Genomic DNA, 22765 nt, shown 5'->3' on the forward strand with positions numbered 1-22765 from the left:
TAAATATAAGGGGGCTTACACATCCAGCCTATCCCACCTAGAAAAGCTAAATTGTGTTACAGTACCTTGATTTGTTCTTCTAATTCCTCCCATGTTCTGTCTGTGCACTTGCATTTAAATTTGAGAACCTTTGCATAATGTGCTGCAATAATTTGCTGCCTATTAAAAAGAAGTTCAATCTATAAATGTTTTAAAAGTAATACTATCTTTCCCAGCCATAAAAAACTGGTGTAAGCTTCTTTAGATAGAAAGTAGTCATAAAATGAAAAATTAACAATTGTCTTTAAAAAAGTCATACTGGAATGTCTGTTAAGAGGTGTCCCTGTGAGTTCATCTTTTCCTTTTTCTTCTTTTAAATCTCCTTATTGAAACTGGAAGCAGTGCATTGATCATCTTGAAAGATCACTCTTTAGAAGGCACTAATGAGTTTTCAAAAAGGTATTTTTTCATCTACCTTATACCTGTAAGCTTTCTTTTGAACAGACAGACATAATCTGGGTTTACTGTAGTCCACAAAACATCCTTGTGGGTTTTCATTTTAGCTCTGCGAGGAATGCCCTTGGTCACAGAGTTAATCAGACTTAACATATATTTTGCTTCACAATAACATTCTGCCTTTTACTGTCACAAATACTGTAACTGTAGTTTTAGCCTCCTTTCACTTGAACTTAATTTTAAAAAAGAATATAAACAATGAAATGTACAGCTGAGCTAGTGGTCTCCTTAGGAAAACTTAATACGGTCAATGTGTTTTGAAAGTTGTACTTTAATTTCTCATAGAGGTCTATAAAAAACCAAATGTTTTAGCAATCAGCATGGTCTTAGATACACCTGGCATACTTAAATATTTTTTTTCGAAGTGGGACTTACTATTCTTGCTTTACTATTAAGCTTATGCAAACATCATTGCACCACCCTTCAGAGGTTATTTTCTATTCTAAATGAATAGCAAAGGAAGTAAAATCTGGAACCCATCCACTGTTTTTCTCTGTACTTGGGTTCCTTCAGTAATAACAGATAAAACACAAAATGAAGTTTGCAGGTGCATTTTCTTTGTCTTCTCCTAATGGTAAATGGATAGATGCTGTGTTTGCCTTGGCTGTTGCAGATAATGTTTCGTAGTCTGTTTCCCTCTTGAAAATATGTTGCCTCATGCTCCTCGTTTTTTATCAACATTTACATTCTAAAAGTTACAGTGGGTGAAGGTCTTGTTGTCAATATGATTTCCACTACACAGGACCTCTGTCCCTCATCTGAGCAAGCTTGGAGATCCCAAAGCAGCAACTTAGGCACACGAAAGTACCTTATGCCAATTTCTGCTTCTATGAAAAGATATAGAAGTCTGGGAAGCCAAAATCTTCCAGGTTTCCCCTACCATCTACATCCTAGTGAACTGGGGAGCAGATTCTGGCATCCATTCTGAATGTAACAGCTCAAAGAACAATTTCTCTTGGAGTAAGTATCTTTATCTCCTCTCTTATTATGTGCTATTGAATCCTCTTGTAAGTAACTGATTAGGAGAGAGCTGATGTTCCCTTAAGAGAATGTGTATCCATCAAACTGTGATGCTAGGAGTTCTCTCCAAAATGGACTTTGGAGCCCAAAGGACCTTTGAATTCAAACCTTTTTCTCCTTCTGGATTCCTCACATATTCTGATCAGACTTGCTGCTTTTACTGGGTATTGCAGTGTCATGAAGGACAAAAAGAGTGCACAAAGTCACCCCAAAGCTTACGATGCCTCTTTAGCAGTCGTACTCTAGCTGTCACATCTGCTAGATAGCAGGTATTTAAATGACTGCAGTGTTACTGTGGAATCTTAGGGGAGTAAATGTCTTCTTTGAGTTGCTAATAGTTTAATATTCAAGGTATTTTTTTACTTCTTTTGTAATGTCTGATGCTTGACACACATAACTGACCTCCAGTGCTAATATAAGTTACCAAGCTGCTCCTTCCTTTACAGGTTCTATTGCAAGGCAAGACCCAGATGTTTTTCTCTGCAGACTTACTGTTAGGTCCTTATCTGGAATAATGTTTGACATGTGTCTATATTATTTCAAGCTCTTCTTCTTAGTATTGATCTTCAGGATTAAGCTTTTCAGTGTTAGGGTTGGTGTGATGCTGCTGCTGCCTTTTCTATCATCTTCTCACTCTTGGGTCCTGACTGTGTATGTTTGTCTGAGAAAACTTTGTTCAAATGTCACCACATTGAGCAATGGCACACTACAACTTGAGACAACTATTCCTGCACATGGGAGTGTGAGAAAAGAAAACTGAGCATATATATTAAATAAGTGTGTTCTCCAATCTGAATAAATTTTTCAAAAAAACTTTTTTGATACGTGTGGATCACATCTAAACTGTCCAGAATTACTGCAGTAGTCAGAAGAAGCCAACTGCTTTATCGTATTTCACTTCTTTTAGTGCAGGTCATTTTATAAATAGTAGTATTACTGGTCAAGTTGTCAGCAAGATTAGACAAACATTCAGTGGAGTTGTGGGTTACATATTACTGGGTTCAGTCAAACTGTGTTTGGTCATAGATGATTTACATAAAATATTGTGACCTTGTATTCACGAAAACAACATCTTCATCTCCAGACTCATGCATGACCTTGGAACTAATTTTATTTGGTATTAGAAATGCCCTGACTGCCCCAAATATGTGTGTGCACAAATATCTCAACTCTTGCATTTCCAGCACTTGTAGTTGTTAAATCCTCTTCCCATTCTAGCCAATCAACAAGGAAAATCTCTGATTTTACTCTCAACTAGCACCTCAGATAAAATGGCATAGAGGAAAAATATGCTTCTGGAGATCATGCATCCTTGGCATATTATATGACTGGTTTATATTCTATTTCTCCATCCTAGAAATTATTTCTTTCACCCTGACAACCCAAAAAAGAATATATGTCCCTACCTCTGTCATACTTGATTCTCAATTTTGAGCTGCAATGATTTGATAAATCAGTTTTGTGCCACTGATGTTTTTATAATTTTTACTGGCATGCTTCAAGTATACATTTTGTATCTGATATACATCAGCTGTAAACCTTTTCATTTTTAATTTTGTTGTTTCAGTACTATAGTAATTTTAAGATTTAGAAATTATCTCTGCTAAAGTTATGCCATATTTAGCACAGCTCAAAACTGCAGTTTATGTAAGTTTTGAAGATTTCTTCCCCACATCCAAAACTATCCTACTGAGCAGGCAGGAAACTAGTAAGGATTAAGGTGAGGAATTATACAGAAGACTGTAAATCTTGACCCAGCCACCTTTCTTTAATTCCCATCCTCTGTTGCTCTGTCACAGTGCTGACATTACTGATAAGCTCTGTGCAACATGCCCTTCTTCCCAGTTCTTCAGAGAGCCACAGCACTGCAGTGGGGACTTGACTGTCCCTTTGCAGGAGCAAATGGAAATGGATGGAGTAGCTTAAGACACTTCCCAACAAAATCCTTGTATCTATGGAAATAGGAAACCACACATGTGTACACATTTGCTTGGGTAACAAAACCATTTGTTTGCCATCCTGATCTATGCCAGCAGTCCTTGGGACAGCTGATGCCCAACTTGCTTCTCTCTTAAGCCAACTTTGCCCAATCTAGCAGCTGGTAAGGAACAAACTGTGTAGGAGCATGTAAGCTTAAATATATACTGTTATTAGTGAGTATCAGGCTCGTTTTGTTTGACAGCTTTCTTCATCAAGTTGCCAGGAATTTTGAAGAAGACTAGGCCCCATTATATTACTGTGCTAATGTACTTAAAATTTTCATTAATCATCTGAAGCTAATGGTATGCTGGGCCAGCAACTTAATTTTACAGGATAAAGACTTGACTATTCCAAAACACTGAAGTTATTCAGTGGATACGGAATGAATCTAATTCTCTTAGATCAGAATTTACCTGATATTAAATATATTCTGACAGCACAGTGATAAAGAAGATTAAAAGGAAATAGTGTGCAGAGCTGTACTGGCTGCATCCATTTTCATATTACTTTGGGGAAGATTTTTTCCCACTTAAACTTTGAGTTTAAAGAACCTCCCACAAAATGCAAGTAAAAGGAGAGGGGTTCAAATCTAACAGCTCATGTTTGTTACTATTAACAGGCCTCTGATGTCATCGGTCATAGCAAGTGGTTTGGATCTATTATGAATCATTAGATAATAATTCAGGCATAATATTTCAAATAAACAGATTCAATTAGTTGCTGGAATAATGTAAATTAATAGACACAGATCAAAAAATTTTTGTACAGTAGATCTTCACACAGCATAATATTGACTTATTAATATAAATAACATACCATGCTATGAACCCCAAAATATACAGCAAGTTTAACCAAGTGCCCTTACAAACAGCAAAGAGGGCAGACACCAGTGTGAAATAGCATTGCCAAATTCCTGGGTATCTTCTGTCTTTGGCTGGTTTTTGACCACGGGCTGTTATTGCACAGGCCAAGGACAGATAGATTAGTGCTTCTTCACAGCTACCCACAGCTTCCTGAACTGGAAAATTGCTGACTGGACAGCATCCAGCAACCGCCCAGAGCTGTGCTAGAATGGCCAGAAATGTGGGAAGGTAATCATTAATCTGTGCCCGTGCTGCTTGGGCAGATAGCAGGCTCGCTCCTGACCTGCCCAGGGCATTGAGGAAGCAGGATTTCTGACAGGGGCTCAGTGTTGCTCCCTCACAGATCTGAATGTGCTGGCAGGGCTTATGCCAAGCACTCAGCTATCAGTTAAGGACACAGTAAAGAATCCTGAATAGAAGTGAACAAAAAAGATTTGGCAGAAGTCATTGTTTAGACCTGATAGTTTTGTTTCTTTGCCCCAGCTTCCTACAGATAATAATTTTTTTTAACCCTTATTGTGCTTTTGAATGCTTTTCCTGCATGTTGTCAGTGTTACAAAGATTTCTTTTATGTACTGCTGTCCGTTTTGTTCATGTTCCAGCCTACTATAGGGAACACCAAGTTTTCTTCTTAGTCTTTGAGCTAGAGAAAGCTGCAGATGCCTCAAATGCAGTGTCTTTAGCCCTCCTAGGAAGTACACTGTTGTGCTTCTCTGCAGCATCCCAGCACTTAAAGGGATTTAGGCCAAGTGAAAAGGCTCAGAGAGCTGAAACTCAGTTTCTTTTGAGGCTGGACCACTGTCACCTCATGAACTTGTCCTGAAGCTTATATTATATCATTAAACATGTACAAGCTTGCAAAACTCTGTTGTATCTGAGCAATTTAAGTGGATTCCACAGAGAAAATCTGGAGATTCAGGCACTTTGGACTTGAAGCAATTGTATGTGTACAGCAGGAGGTGCAATTCCTTCTCTTAGGCATAAGATTTGAAAGTTACTCTTTGCAAATGAAGCTCACAAAGGGGAACACAGGAATTTTTTTTTCTTGCATGTATTAAATTTCCTTTTTTAAGCAGTTGTATTAGTAAAGGATCACTGGAGACATTCACTGTCTCTAAGTCTAGTTTTAGGAAGCTGTTCATCTTAATCTCATAAAACATTAAGCATTACTTGTGATGTTTGATCATTGTATTTTAATAAAACAGCTCAACCCTTCTTTCTTCTATTCTCCACTTCCCTGCCCCTGGAGTTGTTTTTCCAGTTCATCTTTTCTTCTAGTGTTACATTATTTATATCAATAATTTCCATTGTCCAGATACATGGAGCTCTCCTTCCAGTTTGTCTTCCCAGGAAATTCCATATTAAGTAAGGACTAAATTCAGTTCATTCAACAATCTCCACAAGGCAGAACATGTAAAAGTGCAGCCAAGCCACGAAGTCTCCCTGATCTCCTGTATCCAGGTGACCTTGTACCTTACAACCAAGTTGTGGTGTTGGGGTCTCTGCACGTGTTGCCTGCACACAGACCCTCACAGTAAGGACTAAGCTCTCCCTGGAAAACCCAGGCTGATGTAAAACCTGTATGTGTTTGCTCATGATATAAATGTGAGTACAAACTCAAGGAACATCTTTACTCAATCCTCTAGCAAATCTGGCTAGATTTAAATCAAATTTGATTAGATTAATTATGAACTGTAATTTCTTATTCCTGTTCCTGACTTGTGAAAAGGTATATATGAACAAATCTGGCAGATTTTTTTTCTGTTCTGTCCATTCAGAAATTAGGTTTTGCTGTCGTGATTTATACATTGAGCATTACTGGCAATAGAATACATTTCCTTATCATACTTTAAAAATTATCCTTACTGCACAAAACTTGCTTTTCAAAAATGTTATTTGAGCTTTCTTAGTGTAAAGCATTATATGTTTTAAAATATCATTTGAGCTGATACTATTATATGCATATCTTGTAAAAGTAGTATTTAGAAAGTTATATGACATAAACCAAGTATAATATAAATAAACCCTGTAGGGTAGGTTATTCTGTTGGAAGTACTCAGAAACCTGATTTCAACATGCATGAAAAGATGAACACTTCTATTTTTAAAAAATTATCTTTCTATTTCAGAACAAATACCACATTACATCACAGTTAAGACTTTTTGAGGTAAAGTCCATGAAAAATAATCTGCTTAAAACAATACACAGTCCAGAACCTACAGGCATCAGTAAATCTATGTAAGAAAATGTACTTATACACACTATTCTAACAATAGCATGGGGTATTTTCAGACTCCTTTAACACATGAAAACCAGTAATTGGAAAATTTAATAATATAATTACATATATTTAATCACTTTATGTAACAGAAGGACAGAACTTTACTGAAATGTTATTAGAGCTTTTAATTTTAAATTGCTTATTGAATGGACTAATTTCGACCTTTAGCCAAAGATAAAATTAGCTATAAAAGCAAAAGAATAAGATCTTCAGGTACTGCAATTTGTGATAGCTACTACAAGGTCAGCAGAGCTTTGAAAGTTTATCACTCCTGTCTACTCAATTAATTCAAGACATCTGTTTGGATTCTAGATGTGCCAAGAGACCTAGTGTAAATGAAGTAATAACTTTACAGAGATAATTTTTTTATTATTTTTCTAAGCACTGAAGTTACTCCTAAGTTTTGTATTATAAACACATTATCTGTTGTTCTTAAATTCTGTCTATACACTACACCAATTATAAGCAAAAATTTTAATGTATTATATTTTGCATATCTCACTTCACTAAAAAGAACATCCAGAAGCCTGCAGATAATTTTTAATTTATCATTTTAAAGCATCCTGCTGGAATGGCCAATAGACAATTTTTTTTTCTCGTGGTTTTCTGTTTGTTACAGAAAAGCTCTCTCCAGAATTGCTTTTGTGAGGGTTCAATATCATTCAGTAAATGCAGTTAGTAAAGGTAATAGTGCTACAGAACTATAGGTATTATAGGCCATAAGAAGTCATTATGTTGGTGATCCTGTCTGTTCAACATGCATATTAATCCCTTGGGATTTACAGCTCAGTGCAGAAGACCAGTCCCTCACTGATCAGCAAACTCAAGAGCAAGTAACACACAAACATGAGAAGTGAAAAGTGCTCTGTGTCTTCTCAGTGGAGGTGCATCCAAATTGATTTAGTCTTGCTACCCAGAGAATGACTTACCATAACCCTTTCTCTTTGTGCATAATTTTGTAGTGACTTTCAGTCTTTGTGATGATACAGAACCCTTTAAAGACTATTTTTCTTCATTTATTCACACTTTAGGCATAAAATGGCCACAGCACAGTTTTCACTAAATTATCTAAATTCCATGCCTAATATACAGTATTAAAACTTGTTCCATTCCCTGAATTTCCAAACTCTGCAATTTAGACAGTAACTCCCAATAATGACCCCAGTTTTTGCAAACCCAGACATTCCTGCCTTTCAAAGTTTACAAGAAACAATTCATTAGATGAAGCCATGTGCCATTTTGTTTATAAGGTTTCATAAACTGAAGATGTCTGTATATTCCATTTGTTCTTGAGGATTATAGTTCTTTAATCATATCTGTGTTTCTAATGAGGCATGTTTCATTAAACTTGCTGAAAACATGTTCAATTTATGCAATTAGAGAGTTAATTTCATTTTTATATTTTCTATTTGATTGTTATTTTATGTATGAAAGACTTTACAAAATGGCTACCAGTAAATGCTTAGTTAGGGAAATGGTACCTGCTTATATAGTGCTCTTGCCCATGGTATCTATATATTTAGTCCTATGAAGTCTTTAGTCAATACTAACTAAAATAAATCACTTAAAAAATGAATAGCTATGTCACACTGGAGACCATAATGAATTTCACAGCTAAGCACCATTTCTGTATTTCAAAGAAAGGTCAAAACTACATATTGTATTCTCAACTAGACTGCCATCTCATTTATATATAACGAGTCTCAAAAGGTTATGACTTTACATTCATTATGCTATCATTACAATCTGTATATTCTTCCTCGAGGTACCAAGACCTATACATTCTCCTAATGGAGTCAGTATGCATTTATTAGTTAGAAAATAATTTAAATTCCTGTTGTGTTTGACAAGTAGTATAAGCTGTAGGTACTAACAACTCTCTGTCCCTTTCCTCTTGGTTACATTTGTCTGTAGTGTACAAACAGTATGCACAGGCCTGCTGTTCACATTGAAGGAAAGCATTCCCAGACTTAGAAACCATCAATAAGAAATTCTGAGATGAGAGTGTACCTTCATGCTGCTATTCATTCATCACCCTTTTCACCTAGATAATATTCAAGGCAAATTCAGATGTATTTCTAGTTCTAAACAGAAATTCTGCCATAGCTCAGGCACAGGCTGCACGTGTAATGTCTTTACCTTTCAAATTTCCTGCTCACAGAAAATTTACACTTTGTGATCCGGCTGAAATTCCTAATTTGTGAGGCACCCTATCCTCGCTGTAGTGCTGTGCCATCAGACACTTCTTGCTGCAGCCCTGAGTGCCAAGATAGGCTGAACTGTCCAGACTCTGGACCTCAGCTACATCTTCCACATTACCTGCTCTCACAAGAGACCTTGTAGGCTGCTCCAGGATGTTTATCCTGCATCTGAGTGAATCCTGCATTACCACGCTCTGTACAGTTAGGATGGCTCTTTTCACATAAGCTATTTTTCACCCTGACAATTCAAATACCTGCATGCTGGCCAGTCAGGCCTTAAGTAGATGTTCACTAAAATAAATGCTAGTTTCCTATTCTTGATATTTTCTGCTCTGTTAATATCATAAAGTCACAGAACACTTTCCAACCTTGAACCACTGATTAGTTTTCAGATTATTTTTCCTGAACCTCTTTTTTTACTTTAGCTCTTCATCATCAAACAGGGTAATATAAAACAGATAAATCAATATTGATATACTTCAGTTGCATATTATACTGCATGGTATAGCTGTATCTTAGTAGAAAAAAGGAATAAAAACTGTATTTTGAGAGAATTACTATATTCACAGACTATTGTGAGGAAAGAAATTAAATGTTACTAAATTATTCAGTTGTATGAAATATTTGCACAGCCTTATTAAATGTCTATAAGAAGCATTTCTTGTTTTGTACTTAGCAATTTCACATAGTGGTATTAGAGTTGATAGACAGACAAGAAGCAAATCTGGCAAGCAAAATATATTTTGAAAAATACAGAAAAATGAAATGTAGTCTTGTTTTGGTATTATTAAAACACAGACTAAGTTTCAGAGAGCATATATTTATTTTTTTCTCTTATTCCTAGTGGAAATCACAGTCCTGAAATAGGTATGAAATTTCTTCCGTGGTATCCACAGGGATTACAAGATGCTTAAAAATGACTGCTACAGTAACTGGTCAGCAGGTAACCTCTTGCATTTCCAGGAGGGAAATGGGGACCTAAGTCCATCCTATCCTAGGCATGTTGATACTTAACTCTAGGCTGAGGAAGTGCCTATTTCCACTGAGGATTAAGACAGCTGAGTATTCACCCCCGAGCTGATATCTAATACTGATATTATACCCTCTCAAAAAACAGCTGAGAAGCTTCCTATCAATTAATCCAATGATCACACCAGTTAAGTAGTTAGAAAAAATAGGCCCAAATTTAGAATTTAGCTCCCTGCCTAATCTTGAGGAGGCTTGAAATCCATACTTTGCATCTGCTGGCATATCAGATTCTCACCAGGGCATGATAGTGTCAGTATTCTGAAATGGACCTCTGGAAGCTGGTGGACTTTGTATTAATAACACAATACCAACTGGTGCCAGAAGTAGAGATGGGTGAAATCCCCCAAGCTTTAGGGTATTTCTTACTCACAGCTTCCTTCTGCAAAATACCCAAGCATTAAGGAATTTATTAGCAGACAGTAGGGCACAGAAACATTTTAGATGTCAGCCTGGCAGGGGCACTGTGAATGCAGCCCCTGTCTAATGCAGAGGCTGTGATATGTACCCACGTGTGCTATCCAGAGCATCTCCCTCTCACCTGCTCTCCCACAGCCTCCTCTGGTACCAAAAAGCCACCTTGTATCAAATTGCCTGGGTGGAGCATATTCAAGCAATGTGCATCTGAGGGTTACTTTGGTGCTTAGGTAATCCTGACACACAGCTGACATGCACTGACCCTGTCAGGAAATTGCAGCCTGGTTTGGTATCATCTTTGGTGTCTCCTCTGAAGCATCTCTGAACACGAAAATCCACCAAACTTTGGTATTTTAAAGGAACATAAACAACTGGCTTTGGAATTGAGACAGCTCCAATGGTTAAAGCAAGAGTCAAGGTGTAAAAATAAATACATGGAATAATTTCTCTTAAGAGGAAAAAGTACCGTAATTGCTAGTAAAAAGAAGCAGAGGAAGGCATATAGTTATAAAAACAGAGCTTAACAGGTAAATATTTTCAGACTTTGATGTTGTTTTCAAGCTAGCACCATGGAGTATTTCCAAATGGGGAATACATTGCAGTCTGTTTTTTGGATAAAAGATGTGGAAAGTAGACTGGCAGTAGAGCTGCCAGTATTGTTTCTGCCAGGTGGATCTTGAGACTGCAGGCTTTCTACAGTGGTATTTGTTTTTCAGTCCACAGACAAAGCAAGGCTGTGGTAAATAAAATAAGGTGTAATTACATTAAAAATTAAGATGTATCAGGACACTATAAAATACACATACTATAAAATGTAGATATTATCAGAAAATTGCCACCTCACTAGAAAAACCCTCTATGAATTCTGAGCACGAGTTCTCATTTTACTGGCAAAGATTTTTTTTAGCATTCTCACTACTTTTAAATATCATGTTTATTGCAAAACCTGTAGTTGCTGGGTTAATATAAGGGATTACAGTAATCAGTTATATTTAAATGGCATGTTAGTTTTCTAAGCAGCAGTTTATCACAAATTACTTCTAGAAAATGTAATTTAAATGAGTCATCTCTTTCTCTCACGTCAAAAAGAAATTCAGACTAAATCCATTTTTGCCTTTTAGATTTTCTACAATTATTTTCATGAAGAAAACCTCAGACCCCTACAACCCGACCTAGTACTTGAGTGTTAGCAAGAATGTCAAAAAATAGTAGAGTTTTATGTCCTATATCTCTCCCAAGAATAATGATATGGACAAATATTTCAGACTGGTCAGTATAAAGTTACTTGGAACTATTAACTCTTCTCCCCCAGGTTATACTACCATCTGCAGCCTTGTTGAACTGTTCTTTTCCAAAACATTCCAGCTTATTTCCTAATAATACTCTGTTGCATTTATTAAGTGAAATCGTGGCACACTTATGACAGTGACAATTATTTTCAGAAAAACCAAGTTAAAACAAGACATCTGGGCAACTACCAAGATTTTTGTTTCATTGGTTATCTTGAAACCTGTGCATCTGAATTCTTGAACCAGTTTTCATTTTTCAAGCAACTAAATTCATACCACCACATATCACCTGGCTTCCTTGCTGCAGAACAAGCAATTTTTCAGTTAGCAACTATCTTGTACCTTGCTAGCACATACAGTGTTGTATTATGTCTGGATAGCCAATGCTGTCTCAGCTCAGAAACAGGAAAAAAAGTCTTCACAGCTACTACATCCATCAGGATTTTTTTACTGGTTTCAAATTATTCTCTTTTAATTAAGTAAATTTGCATCCTGACATTAATATGGATTGTTACCTCATGTTCACTGCATTGCTCTACTTTTTATACAGCATTTGACAAAATCACTGTTATGTGTATTGTAGGGTTGCTCTTCCTCAAGCCAGTCTGCAGGCCAGTTCTGACTCAGCACTGTCATCCTCAGTTGCTTTATGTGCTAGTGTAAAGGAAATGAAAGAAAGGCTGGTCATCATCAGAGTCTGGAGAAATCTCTACATTTTTAGGATCTCTTTTAAAACAAAGTCAACAGTGTAAAGGCAGAACCCAAATCAATCCCCAGGAAGGCCTCTGAAGAGAGGGAGTGTACAGCATTAGAGAAGATAGAGTGCCAGGATATTTGGATTCCAAGAATCACTCACAGTATAATTATAGGGCCAAATTTCTTCAATGCCCAAACTCAGCTACTAGTCTGAAAGTCTAGAATAGATACAAAGACCATTAAGGTATCTTTTGAGTATTATGTATAAGGTATTATGAGTATTAATGGTAGACGTAGCCATTGGATGGTGCTGAGAAGTTTCAACTGTAAACAGAGAAAACTAGAATTACCTTTCCTTCTAGTAAAATCTGGTGAATGTCAGCTTGAGGCTTTTGACATTCTGTCTAATGCTATTTCCTTTCTAAAAGTAACTTCTTCTAAAAAATAATTTATTTTAGACTTTCGTATCTAAATAAGAAGAAACTATACTTGCTTTACCTCTTCCAGTACTACACAACTGTAGCATTTCCCTTATGTTAAAAGCATTTGCCTTATATTGTTGCAGTATCACTCATAGTAATATTTTAATATGTGATTAACTGAACTAGGTAAATGAGGAATGTAATTAAAATGCTGTTCTTAACATGTAAAATAATTTAAGAGAATAGTTGAGTGATGGATCAGTTCACATGCTTCACAGGAAACATGAACAAAACTGGAATCACTGTCTCCCACTTGAATAGAAAGTCAGCTGATTTCACATGAAACTCTCCAGGCTTCTATGAAGTACAATACTGCTTTCTTTTGGGGGCATTGTAGGTTAATAGCATATTTAAACTAAGCTATAATAAGACAATGTTTCAATCAATTCAAATGACACAGAGGTAAAATTCTCAACTTAGTGTCTACTGAGACCTCCTTTTTCAGCTTGAGAGTTCTTACCTCTCTGGTCAAGCAAAGAAATTCACTCTGCTTGGATATATGGAAAGTCTGTAATCACCCTAATGCCCTGACACTTGCTTGCCACTCCATTGAGCATTACAACTCTTTGGACTTGTATCCTTTGAGACACGATGGGAGTTTTTTATTTGTTTGTTTGTGGGTTTTTTTGTTGGTTCCCCCCCCCCCCCCCCCCCCAGTTAGCCAGTTAGACTGTAGTGCAGATTAAAACAGTGAGTGCACATCTAACAATGAGAGCAATATCAGTTCTTTGGAAGACCTCTCCTCTCAGCCTGACTTACAGATGCTGAGGAACTCAGTTTTGCTGATCATTAGGTAGAGTAATAAAATCCATTGTAAACAGAATTGCTCCACTTACTGCTAAACAAGGACATAGAGTGTAAGAGGTTTTTTCACTTGCCTGTCAGTTCACCTGAAGAAATAATTCTGATGACCAGGAGCTGGCTTACACCCAGTAGCTACTCTCAGAGATACACAGTGTCTTGGAAATGCATGTAGAAAAGTGATTTGCCCACCATAGGGGTCCACTCTGTTGTAAAATAAAACAACATGGAATAGACAAGTTCTTTCACCTTTGTAGCCCTTTGCTGGACCTATTCCAGAACTTCCATGTCCCTCTGCTCCAGAGAATGCTCTCTTGACCTGCTGGCAATGCTCTTCCTCATGCACCCCAGGACACCATTGACCTCTTGGCCACAAGGGCCCTGCTGGCTCAGGGACAGCTTGTTGTCCTTCTCCACAGAGCTGCTTTCCAGCAGGTCAGCCCCCAGCCTCTGCTGTGCATGGCGTTATTCCTCCCCACTGCAGGACCTGTCACAACTTCCAAACTCAGAACTTCAGCTCTGCTTTAATAATTACAGAATAGCACATAGACCTCTTCTATCTTTTTGTGCTCTAAGTATCACTTACCCATCTCTCAGCCAAAACTGTTCAAATAAGGGATATTGTTTTCCTGTTCCTGACCTGAAAAGATTGAAAGCATTTTCTGGTAAGATCTTAAAGGATGAAAACAAAGAAAAAGAAGACTAGAAAAAAATGAAGGAGCCAAGAGAGTAAATGTTTTTGCTTACTGATATGCAGTCCACACTTTCACTGGACTCTTAGGAGATGATAACTATAGTAAAGAAGAATTAGTAGAAATATAATGAATAACTAACACAGATCACTGAGGCAAAAAGATATGAAGAACTTCTCAAAAAAGCACTCTAGGTAACTTTCTTATAAATCACATTTTCAAAGTTCCAAATATATGCCAGCACTTTTCTGCCTTTGTCTATGTATGAGACACTTGTGGAAATAACACTGTTAAATTCAGCACAGAAAAAATCATCAATTTGTTCAGCGGATGTCCCTGACGAAAGGCAGTTAACTGATTACATATTCCATCTTACCTTGAGTCTCCTAGTAGGAAACCACAAGAGAAGTAACAATCTCTTTGTCATACAGTTTTTTGTGTGTGTATGAATCATAGCACAAATCTGAATAATACCACCAGCTGGTGCAAACGTATGGACAATGGTAGGGAGCACTACATTGTTCAGGTTTAGGATTTAGAAGAAAGATTGATGCTGCTTTCATTTTCTCTTTGTCCCCATTTTTCAGATATTTCACAGAACTGTGTTCATGCTTTTAAAAACCTAATTCAAAGATGTTCAGGAACTCCGTTAATGATTTATTTTAGCATCTTAAAAGGAGCACAAATCTTGACAATATATTCAATAAATTCCTTAAGCATTTCCTTATTTATATTATTTAAATAGATGTTTTACAAGTTGTGTTGTATTCTGATCCTCCTATCTCTTGAGAGCATATTTTCCTAAATAAGTTTATTCAGCTTGCCAACTATTTTAAAACTGACTAATTTCATCAACTCTTCATTAATCCATATAACAATTTTCTCCTTGTATTTCTATCCCCTCTGCAATCCATTTATAAGAGCTTTTACCTCTATACTGCCAACTGGGAAAACCTTTAATGAGTTGAAAGCTGTAGTAAGAGATTTCCTGTTTTGTATCAATGCCTGCTGGAATGTTCTTTGTTTGATGAGTACAAGGACAGACCTAAAGAACAGCAACCTGAATATGTGGCACTAAACTTTCAGGGTTTACAATTCAATTTTACAAAATCCAGAAGCACTTATTAGGCTTGAATGATGCTGTAGTGTTTGCTCTGAGAAATTTGGAGTCAATACAAAGGATTTTAAACAATAAAGATTGGACATATATTCTCCAAATATTCATAAGTAGACATTGTAACTCAGTGGCCTTCAAGGGTTACCACTGGGTTTCCTGGTGGTCTGTAGTCTAGTCTAGCCCAGTACTGCAAAAATCAAATTGAAGAGAGTTTATTTGAGAGGAAGTACATGCATGAGGGAATTCAGTATTTTTTCTTAGTAAGTGTCAGTGATTTGTCCTGCACGGCCTTTGCCTTTTGTTACATATTTTCTCTTTCACATGACTTTCTCCATCACTCGGTTTTCTGCATCCTGAAATAACAAACAGATTAAATGAATTGTAGATTAAAAAAAATATGTGAAAAACAACTACCTAAGGAGGGCATTTCTCTTTGTTTTTTAAATTATGGGAAATAACTTTCTTGCAGCAGAATAATCTTGATTTTCTAGTAGTCTCTACCTTTCCAGGGAGGAATTTGATAGCTCAGTCAAACTCCAGCAGAGTCAAAACCATCTCTGCTCTGATGGCACCAGTTTTACATCTGAATTCTTATCAGTCATTGTAAGAGCCATCCTGCAATTATAGAGAGCAAACTATTAATAGTAATGAAATACTAATTAAAATCACTTCTGTGACACTTGAGTAACACAGAGGAAACACCCCTGTGAATGGCAAAGAAAATGCCAGTGGGTTAATGAAATTTTGTAATCCCTATTTTAAATACTATCTTACCAGAGAAAAGTTAATCTAACACCAGTTACATATTACAAATGAGGGTTGGGGGGGGGTTTTATGCATAATTTTCGTCTTTAATGTGAAAAGTTATTATGGTAACAAACCTGCTATATGCAGTTTGTTTGTACTGAAATCTTCATAGCAGAATGGGCAAATAACAATGAACTTCTGTTACTTCTTTTATGAAAAAATAAGTTTGTTGAACAATTTTTGCAATGTGCAATAGTGAAAACTTATGACTAGATATACCATATAAATTCCTCAGGACTCGAAATGAGAATTGAAACTGTGATAGGAAAATAACATTTGGAAAAAAAAGACCTTTTTCCCTCTCTTTTTGGAGCATTGACTATTCAAAAGCAGAAAAACACCATTTTCAGTAATTAAACTAGAATATATATTGTGTCTAATATGGCCTGCTCTTTGCACTAAAAAAAAATCAATAATATTAAGAAGCACCATAAATCTCATTATTGATTATTTTATATTTCTTTAAGAGCTCTATAAATTGCATGGTGAATGCTTTTTTCTTTAAATCACGTTCAGCATAATTTGGTCATAGGATTCCCTCTTCATTTTATCTGAATCACATAGTCAGTATTTCACCTATACTGTAGTAGTTATAAATAGAGGCAAACAGGGATGCCTAGAGGTTTAACCTCAATGCTATTGGAATACACTGTTATTAGTGAATGGTAGCAGTTATGTTCTTTCTAGAGATATGAGCCTGCACGTTTTTATGCCTGACCTAATTTAATAGTATTCCATGAAATTAATCTTAAAAAAAAGAAACCATTTTTGTAAATTTGCTGCACATTAGAAATCTCAAGAGTTCTCATTTACAGAAAATTACATTCATGTGATCAAGAAAGCTTTTGTCATCCCGCAGATGAAATAAGCCTGTATGGAGTCATGAACTAAATTGAAACGATTGGAAAAAGCAGCTAAAACAAAAAGAGGCTTTCTTCTGATGATCTTACTAAAAGGAAACAGGAATACCACCATGAAAACGGATTATGCAGCTAACAAGGAAGTCCAGACTTAGCATTGAATGTGTCCATAGGTACCTGAGCAGAATTAGTCCCCTTGCTGTGTGGTCTTTGTTTGACACACAGGCAAATAGCTCTTACAGCAGTCACTTGAACACTTCCAGATGCGGCAAAGTCCTCTTAATTTGTACACAAATAGAAGCCTACATGTTTTTCTGTTATTAAAAGGAGGTTGGCATATCATAAGGTGTTGTAGAGTCCAGTTGGCTTCCTGAAATGCTTAGCGGTTAACTACCATTAGTAATATATATGTTATACAAATGTATATAATTGTATATATTTTTGTTTATGTATATATCTTTGAAAATATGTGACTTTTAACGTAGACACATTGTTTATCTACAAAAGAGAGATGAGACAGACTTCTGCATAAAGATAGCTCATTCTCTATATTTATGGCTGGCATACAAAGCTGTGTCTACTTGATCAAGGCCACTGAGAAAAGTCATTAAGGCTGTTCACTGCTGGTGAGGTCTGCTACACACACATTTCAAGTTAAAAGAAGGCCAGAGAGAGGAAGAAGAGATGGTTTTGTGGCTTGTTGGTTTTAATTTTGTGATATTTTAAGAAAGCAAACCCTTCCAACTGTATCACAAGCTATCCTGGATAGCAAAAAGTAGTCTTAAATCATACATCAAACCTCAAACTGCCATCTTCTCAAAAAAGTCATGATTTTATATAATGAAGAAATAGCAATCAGTTCATTTCCCATCACCTTCTTTGCACAAGGAATATATTAGTTATTGTCTCCCTTATGGGCACTTGCTGGAAAATACATCCAGTAAATCCTGAATCAGTGGTAGAACTGCTGCCTTCCCAGCAGGCTTGGCACCAATTTATTCTCCCATAAGTTAAGCATTCCTTCAGTATGTGTATTTTACTAATATGTTAAACCTGTACTTTTTTCAGAAAGCTGCATATTGGCATCAGCCATTGTATTCCTTTAGTTTTCCAGATCATTCCATGCATTTACTTTTGTGTGAGACTCAAGACAAATCCTGTTGGTAACTTTTAAAGAAAAACATCTATAGTCTGCATTTAATAAGGACTTCAGAGTCAAACGTCATATTTGATGAATCTTAATACTTCCAAAACTGGAAACAGTCTGGCATGCCTGTTGTGTTTAACATTCCTATTTAAATTATGAATTTGTAAATATTTCATAATTTCTTATGATTACTTCTAATAACAAAAACCAGCCCAGGGCTGCAGGGAGCACTAGTGATGGTTTAGGAGCTGGGGCTCCTCCCTGGCCCCAGGCTCACTAAGGTCCTTGCTCAGCCATGAAGTTCTCACCACTGCCTGCTCCTAAATACAAAAACAGTGGCCTATCTTCACGCAAAATATGCAGCTGCTCTAACAGATGGTGACCTAGTAAAAAGGTTAGAAGAAAAAATCCAAAATAATGATGTTGGTTGCAAAAGATACTACTCACATCAAGAGAACTGGAACTGCTTTGTAAAGTCTGCAGTCTGAGTTTCTAAGTGATAATCAGAAATACCAGCAGAAGTCAGGGCAAATGCTACTTAATGTTAAGTAGAGCAAAATTAGTATCTATGAATTTAAAAAATTTATTCTTAGGTAATAGCAGGGCTAGTCTAGCCTCTCAATAGTGATGTAGCCAATTTACATTCATCTAACAAGGATGTCACTAAGTACAATTTTTCCTCCCTGAAGACAGGGAATAGTATCTGTGTGTGCCTTGTGATGCCAGAAAATACCAACAATAGAATTAAGTTGACTTAATGAGTTTTCAGTGCTACTTATGTGTTTAGTTTTTGTAAGGTCTTCTATTTCACATTCGCTGTGTAACCTAAGACTAACACGTTGGCACAAAGGAATTAAACTTTTTTTGAGACAAGATTCCAGCTATTCAGATTTGCAACAGTTTCCCAGTGGTTATTGTCAGGTGTTGCTTCCTGGCATAATTCCCCTTGCTGTTTATGTAGAACAAAACTTTTTTCTTTTTGCAGAATGGGGCTTTTTCCTTTTAGCATGTTCTGAAGCTTACTTCAATGAAAAGTGAGTAGGCTTCTCCTTTCAGAGGAACTAAATACTTACTTTAGACAATACCCCTGAAGGCACTTGGTGAACATCTCTGTAAATAAGAATTGTCCATGCATTGTGTGCAGCCTCATTTGGTATGGGTACCAAGAGCAGAGAAAAAAATATTTGATAGACCAGGCCAGCTCAAGTCCAGCAAGGTGTTACCAGCTTTGGAGTCCTCCAGAATGTGGCTTCTGGACAAGCCAAACAAGACAAAACTTACATGGTAGTGTGCTGAACTGAAGCCAGCTTGGCTTGCCTGCCGTGCTCTGTGCCACACTTGTGGTTCCAGAGTGTCTCTGTGGGCCAGGCAGAGGCAGCTGCAGCACCTGAACTCACACAGTGCCCACACTCAGCAGTCCTGGGAGACACACACAGGTGGCACACCAAGATTCAGCAGTGGAGTTAAATTCTTCCTCAGTCTGGGAAGGAGCACTTCTGTTTTTGTTATAGATAATGGAGTCTTGACTTGGTTTTAATGCTTCAGAATTTTTTATTTACTCTTACTAGAAACCCTGTAAATATTATTCTCTTGTACAATGGTGAGCAAACTTGAATGTGCAAATCCTGCCAGTTTCAAAATGAGATCATTAGTGCACAATAAACATCAAGAACTTTTCCCCAAAAGTTTCCATAATAATAATATTACTACAGACATTCATGACTTTCTTGGAAAAACAGATTTATCTTTGAAAATGATATTGTACTACTTAATGCCTCTGTGGTACTGAGATGCACTTGAAACAAATGTTCTCTACTATTCTTCTTTCTTTAGATTGACATGGGCTTTACAGAAACACTTACTTTACCAGACTGATAGGAAACTCTGAAATGCCTTATGATTTGCTTATACAGCATTCATGTTCCTAGTGAATACTCAGGTTTTAGCTTTTGAAAAACTTTTTTTTCTTTACCAACATTAGAAAGATTTGGTATTTGTTTTCTGTATGAAAAATACTTGGTTACATCGCCTTCACACCTGTGTTTCCTAAAGACAGACTTGCAGTCTCTATGTTTTGGATTGTTTGTTTTGAGAGAGAAGATGTTTGCTCTTTAAATGGGGGTTGACTGCAGGTTACTGAAAGCTTTCTGTGGGCACTATAGAAAAACCATGTCCCATGTGCTTTTAAAATTTTATCACATTCCATATGCCTAGTTTAGATTCATATTCAGTTCTTCATCTTTTCACTGTCATTCATGCTTCCTGTGTTAAAGATCTGATGGTTTCAATCTGTATTCTTCCAACTTGTTTTTTAAAATACTCTGATAATTTTAGCATCAATTGCAAGCATGTATTCCTTGTCTTGTGCACTAATTTGAATTCACCTTTTATCTCTTTTTTTATGCTTTCCTCTTCAGAAAATGCCATCAAGTATAAAAAAAAATTAAATTACACCAATTACATATATTCTATTTTTATAAATGTGTATCTATTAATTAACAGTGGTAATTAAAATGTAGCTATTCTACCTTGTAAAACTTCTTCATACTATTAAATGTCCAGGTGCTACAGGAAATCAATGTGGAAACTCACATTAATGAGCTAGTATTTCAATGTTAAATTATTCTAAAAGAAAAATGCCAGGCTCCTGTACAATGCAGTGTCCAAAGATCAATATACAAACCTTTGGAAGAAAAACTCATTGCCATTTTATACGGAGCAAAGTTGAGACAATGGGTTGGTTTCATCTAACAAACCAGATTTTGCACCCTTTCTCACAAAAGAGAGCTCAGTATTTATGAAGACTGAATTTTACTGGTTCAGAATGTCTGCAGGCTGTCCTGATGAGCCTTGTCAAGTCCAGAGTTACAGGTTTCATTGGTCTCTTTAGGTCAGAAACGTTATGTAAAGCTGAGAAAGAAATGAAACTGGACAGGAACCCTCTTACAAATTACCTTGAAACATCTGCAGAAATTGTTAATAGGCTGCTAAGCCACTGTCTCAGCACAGATGCTTTGCCTTCTTCCTCAGCCATGGCTCCCCACCTAGATCTTCACCTGACCACCATAGTAAATGGCAATGGTCCTGTGCACCACCTGCTTGAAATGTGATTGGACAGAATTAGCATGGAATTAAGAAATAAAATCTAGTTCTTATAAGTTTCTTCAAAATACTTTCTCAAACAAGGATCAGTACTGTGTAGCCATGTAGAGAATATCTCAATAAATTGTGAGAGCTAATTTATATCCTTAAAATATAAAAATATACTTTTGTATTATGCTGATTTTACATAATTAAGCACAGCCTGTTCTGGCAGAAAAGAACAGCTGTCTGAAGTAACTTCTTGTTACAACTCCAATAGTACATATTTTTCTATCTAGTTACAGATAATTATATGCAACTACAACATCTTAGCAATCTTTGTGAAACAACTAATTTAATTGTCTCTTTTTTTGTCTTTTTTTTTGTCTATTAATTCTCTCCCTTCACATTCTGAAGAGTAATCTGAAACGCAGAATGGATAAGAGAAGGATTTCACAACAATTTTTAATAATCTTAAATGCGGACCATCTCCAAATCCCATCTTTATTGCTACAAATTTTGTCCAGGCATTAGAATACTTTATTTACAGCTCAATACATTGTAAAGAATTTGTCTGTTAGGAAAAAGTCTAAACAAATGGAGTCAGTGCATGGTCCAGCTAAATTGACTGTTCATTTAAAAAAAACTCCAAAGAGCCAAAGGCCCCCTCTAACTCTTCTCAGGACTTTCCCTTCTGGAGTGCCAGTGGAGCAAATCCTTGCCCATAAGCTGCTGCATGTGCTGTACTGCACCAAAAACAGGCCAGTGCCAAACCTGCAAGGTGACTGCAGATTTTCTGCCTGTCTGTCTCCAGGTACTAAAATCCTTCTACACTGCAAGTGTGTGTGGTCTTTTAACAAGTAGGCATAACAGACTGTAAAAAAGATTGCTTCATACAAAAAAAAAAAAGAGTAATTTATTTGTAAATTTTTATAATACCTTAATTAGACTAGCTAATTAATGCTTCTGGAGCATGTGAATTCTGCCTTTCTCAAGCAGGGAAAATTAGAGAACTGTAGATCTCTTTGAAAATCTTGGCCATTACTCAAATTGCTTTAATTACTGTTAGATTTCTTCTTGAAACACAGAATTTATTTTCCCCCCAAACCTGCAGTGAGTCCCATTACGCAGGAACACAGATTCATACAAAAACAAACTAGCTTTGATTTTTCAGTGCTCAGCAACCAGAAAGAGAATCAAGGTTAAATGGAGATGCAAATATTGTATTTCACTAAAGCCAACCAGTGTTGCAATATTATATAACATTCTTGCACTTCCAAATAATGAGGTGTGTATCATCTTTGAGTATCTAATTTTGGTAAAGGTTTGCTAATCTACAGACAAACCCAGGCAGGTTAGTTTTCACTAGAGCTGGTAAAACAAAACTTCTGGACACAAGCTGTGGAACAGACAAAAACACATTTCAGGGATTTCTGCAACTGTGTGTTTATATAGTGAGTGAGGCAGGAAGTAGTAAATAAAGAAGCTTGTTTCAAGTAGGGGCTATATT

General features: G+C 36.4%; 1 protein-coding gene across 9 annotated transcripts in view; it reads right to left on the bottom strand.

The window, feature by feature from the left end:
* The window catches only part of B3GALT1 (beta-1,3-galactosyltransferase 1), a 177521-nt gene that overhangs the window by 124402 nt on the left and 30354 nt on the right, over positions 1-22765 (bottom strand). Inside the window, exon 1 of one of the 9 annotated variants that reach the window (XM_088168090.1) lies at positions 21129-21147. The exons of the other annotated variants lie outside the window; for them this stretch is intronic. The gene's annotated coding sequence lies outside the window, so the exon portion shown is untranslated. Of the gene's footprint in view, positions 1-21128; positions 21148-22765 lie in introns of those variants that run through there. 9 annotated transcript variants of the gene reach the window in all.

The sequence above is a fragment of the Sturnus vulgaris genome, chromosome 7 (assembly GCF_052056855.1).
Source record: "Sturnus vulgaris isolate bStuVul1 chromosome 7, bStuVul1.hap1, whole genome shotgun sequence".
Taxonomy (NCBI): Eukaryota; Metazoa; Chordata; class Aves; order Passeriformes; family Sturnidae; genus Sturnus; species Sturnus vulgaris.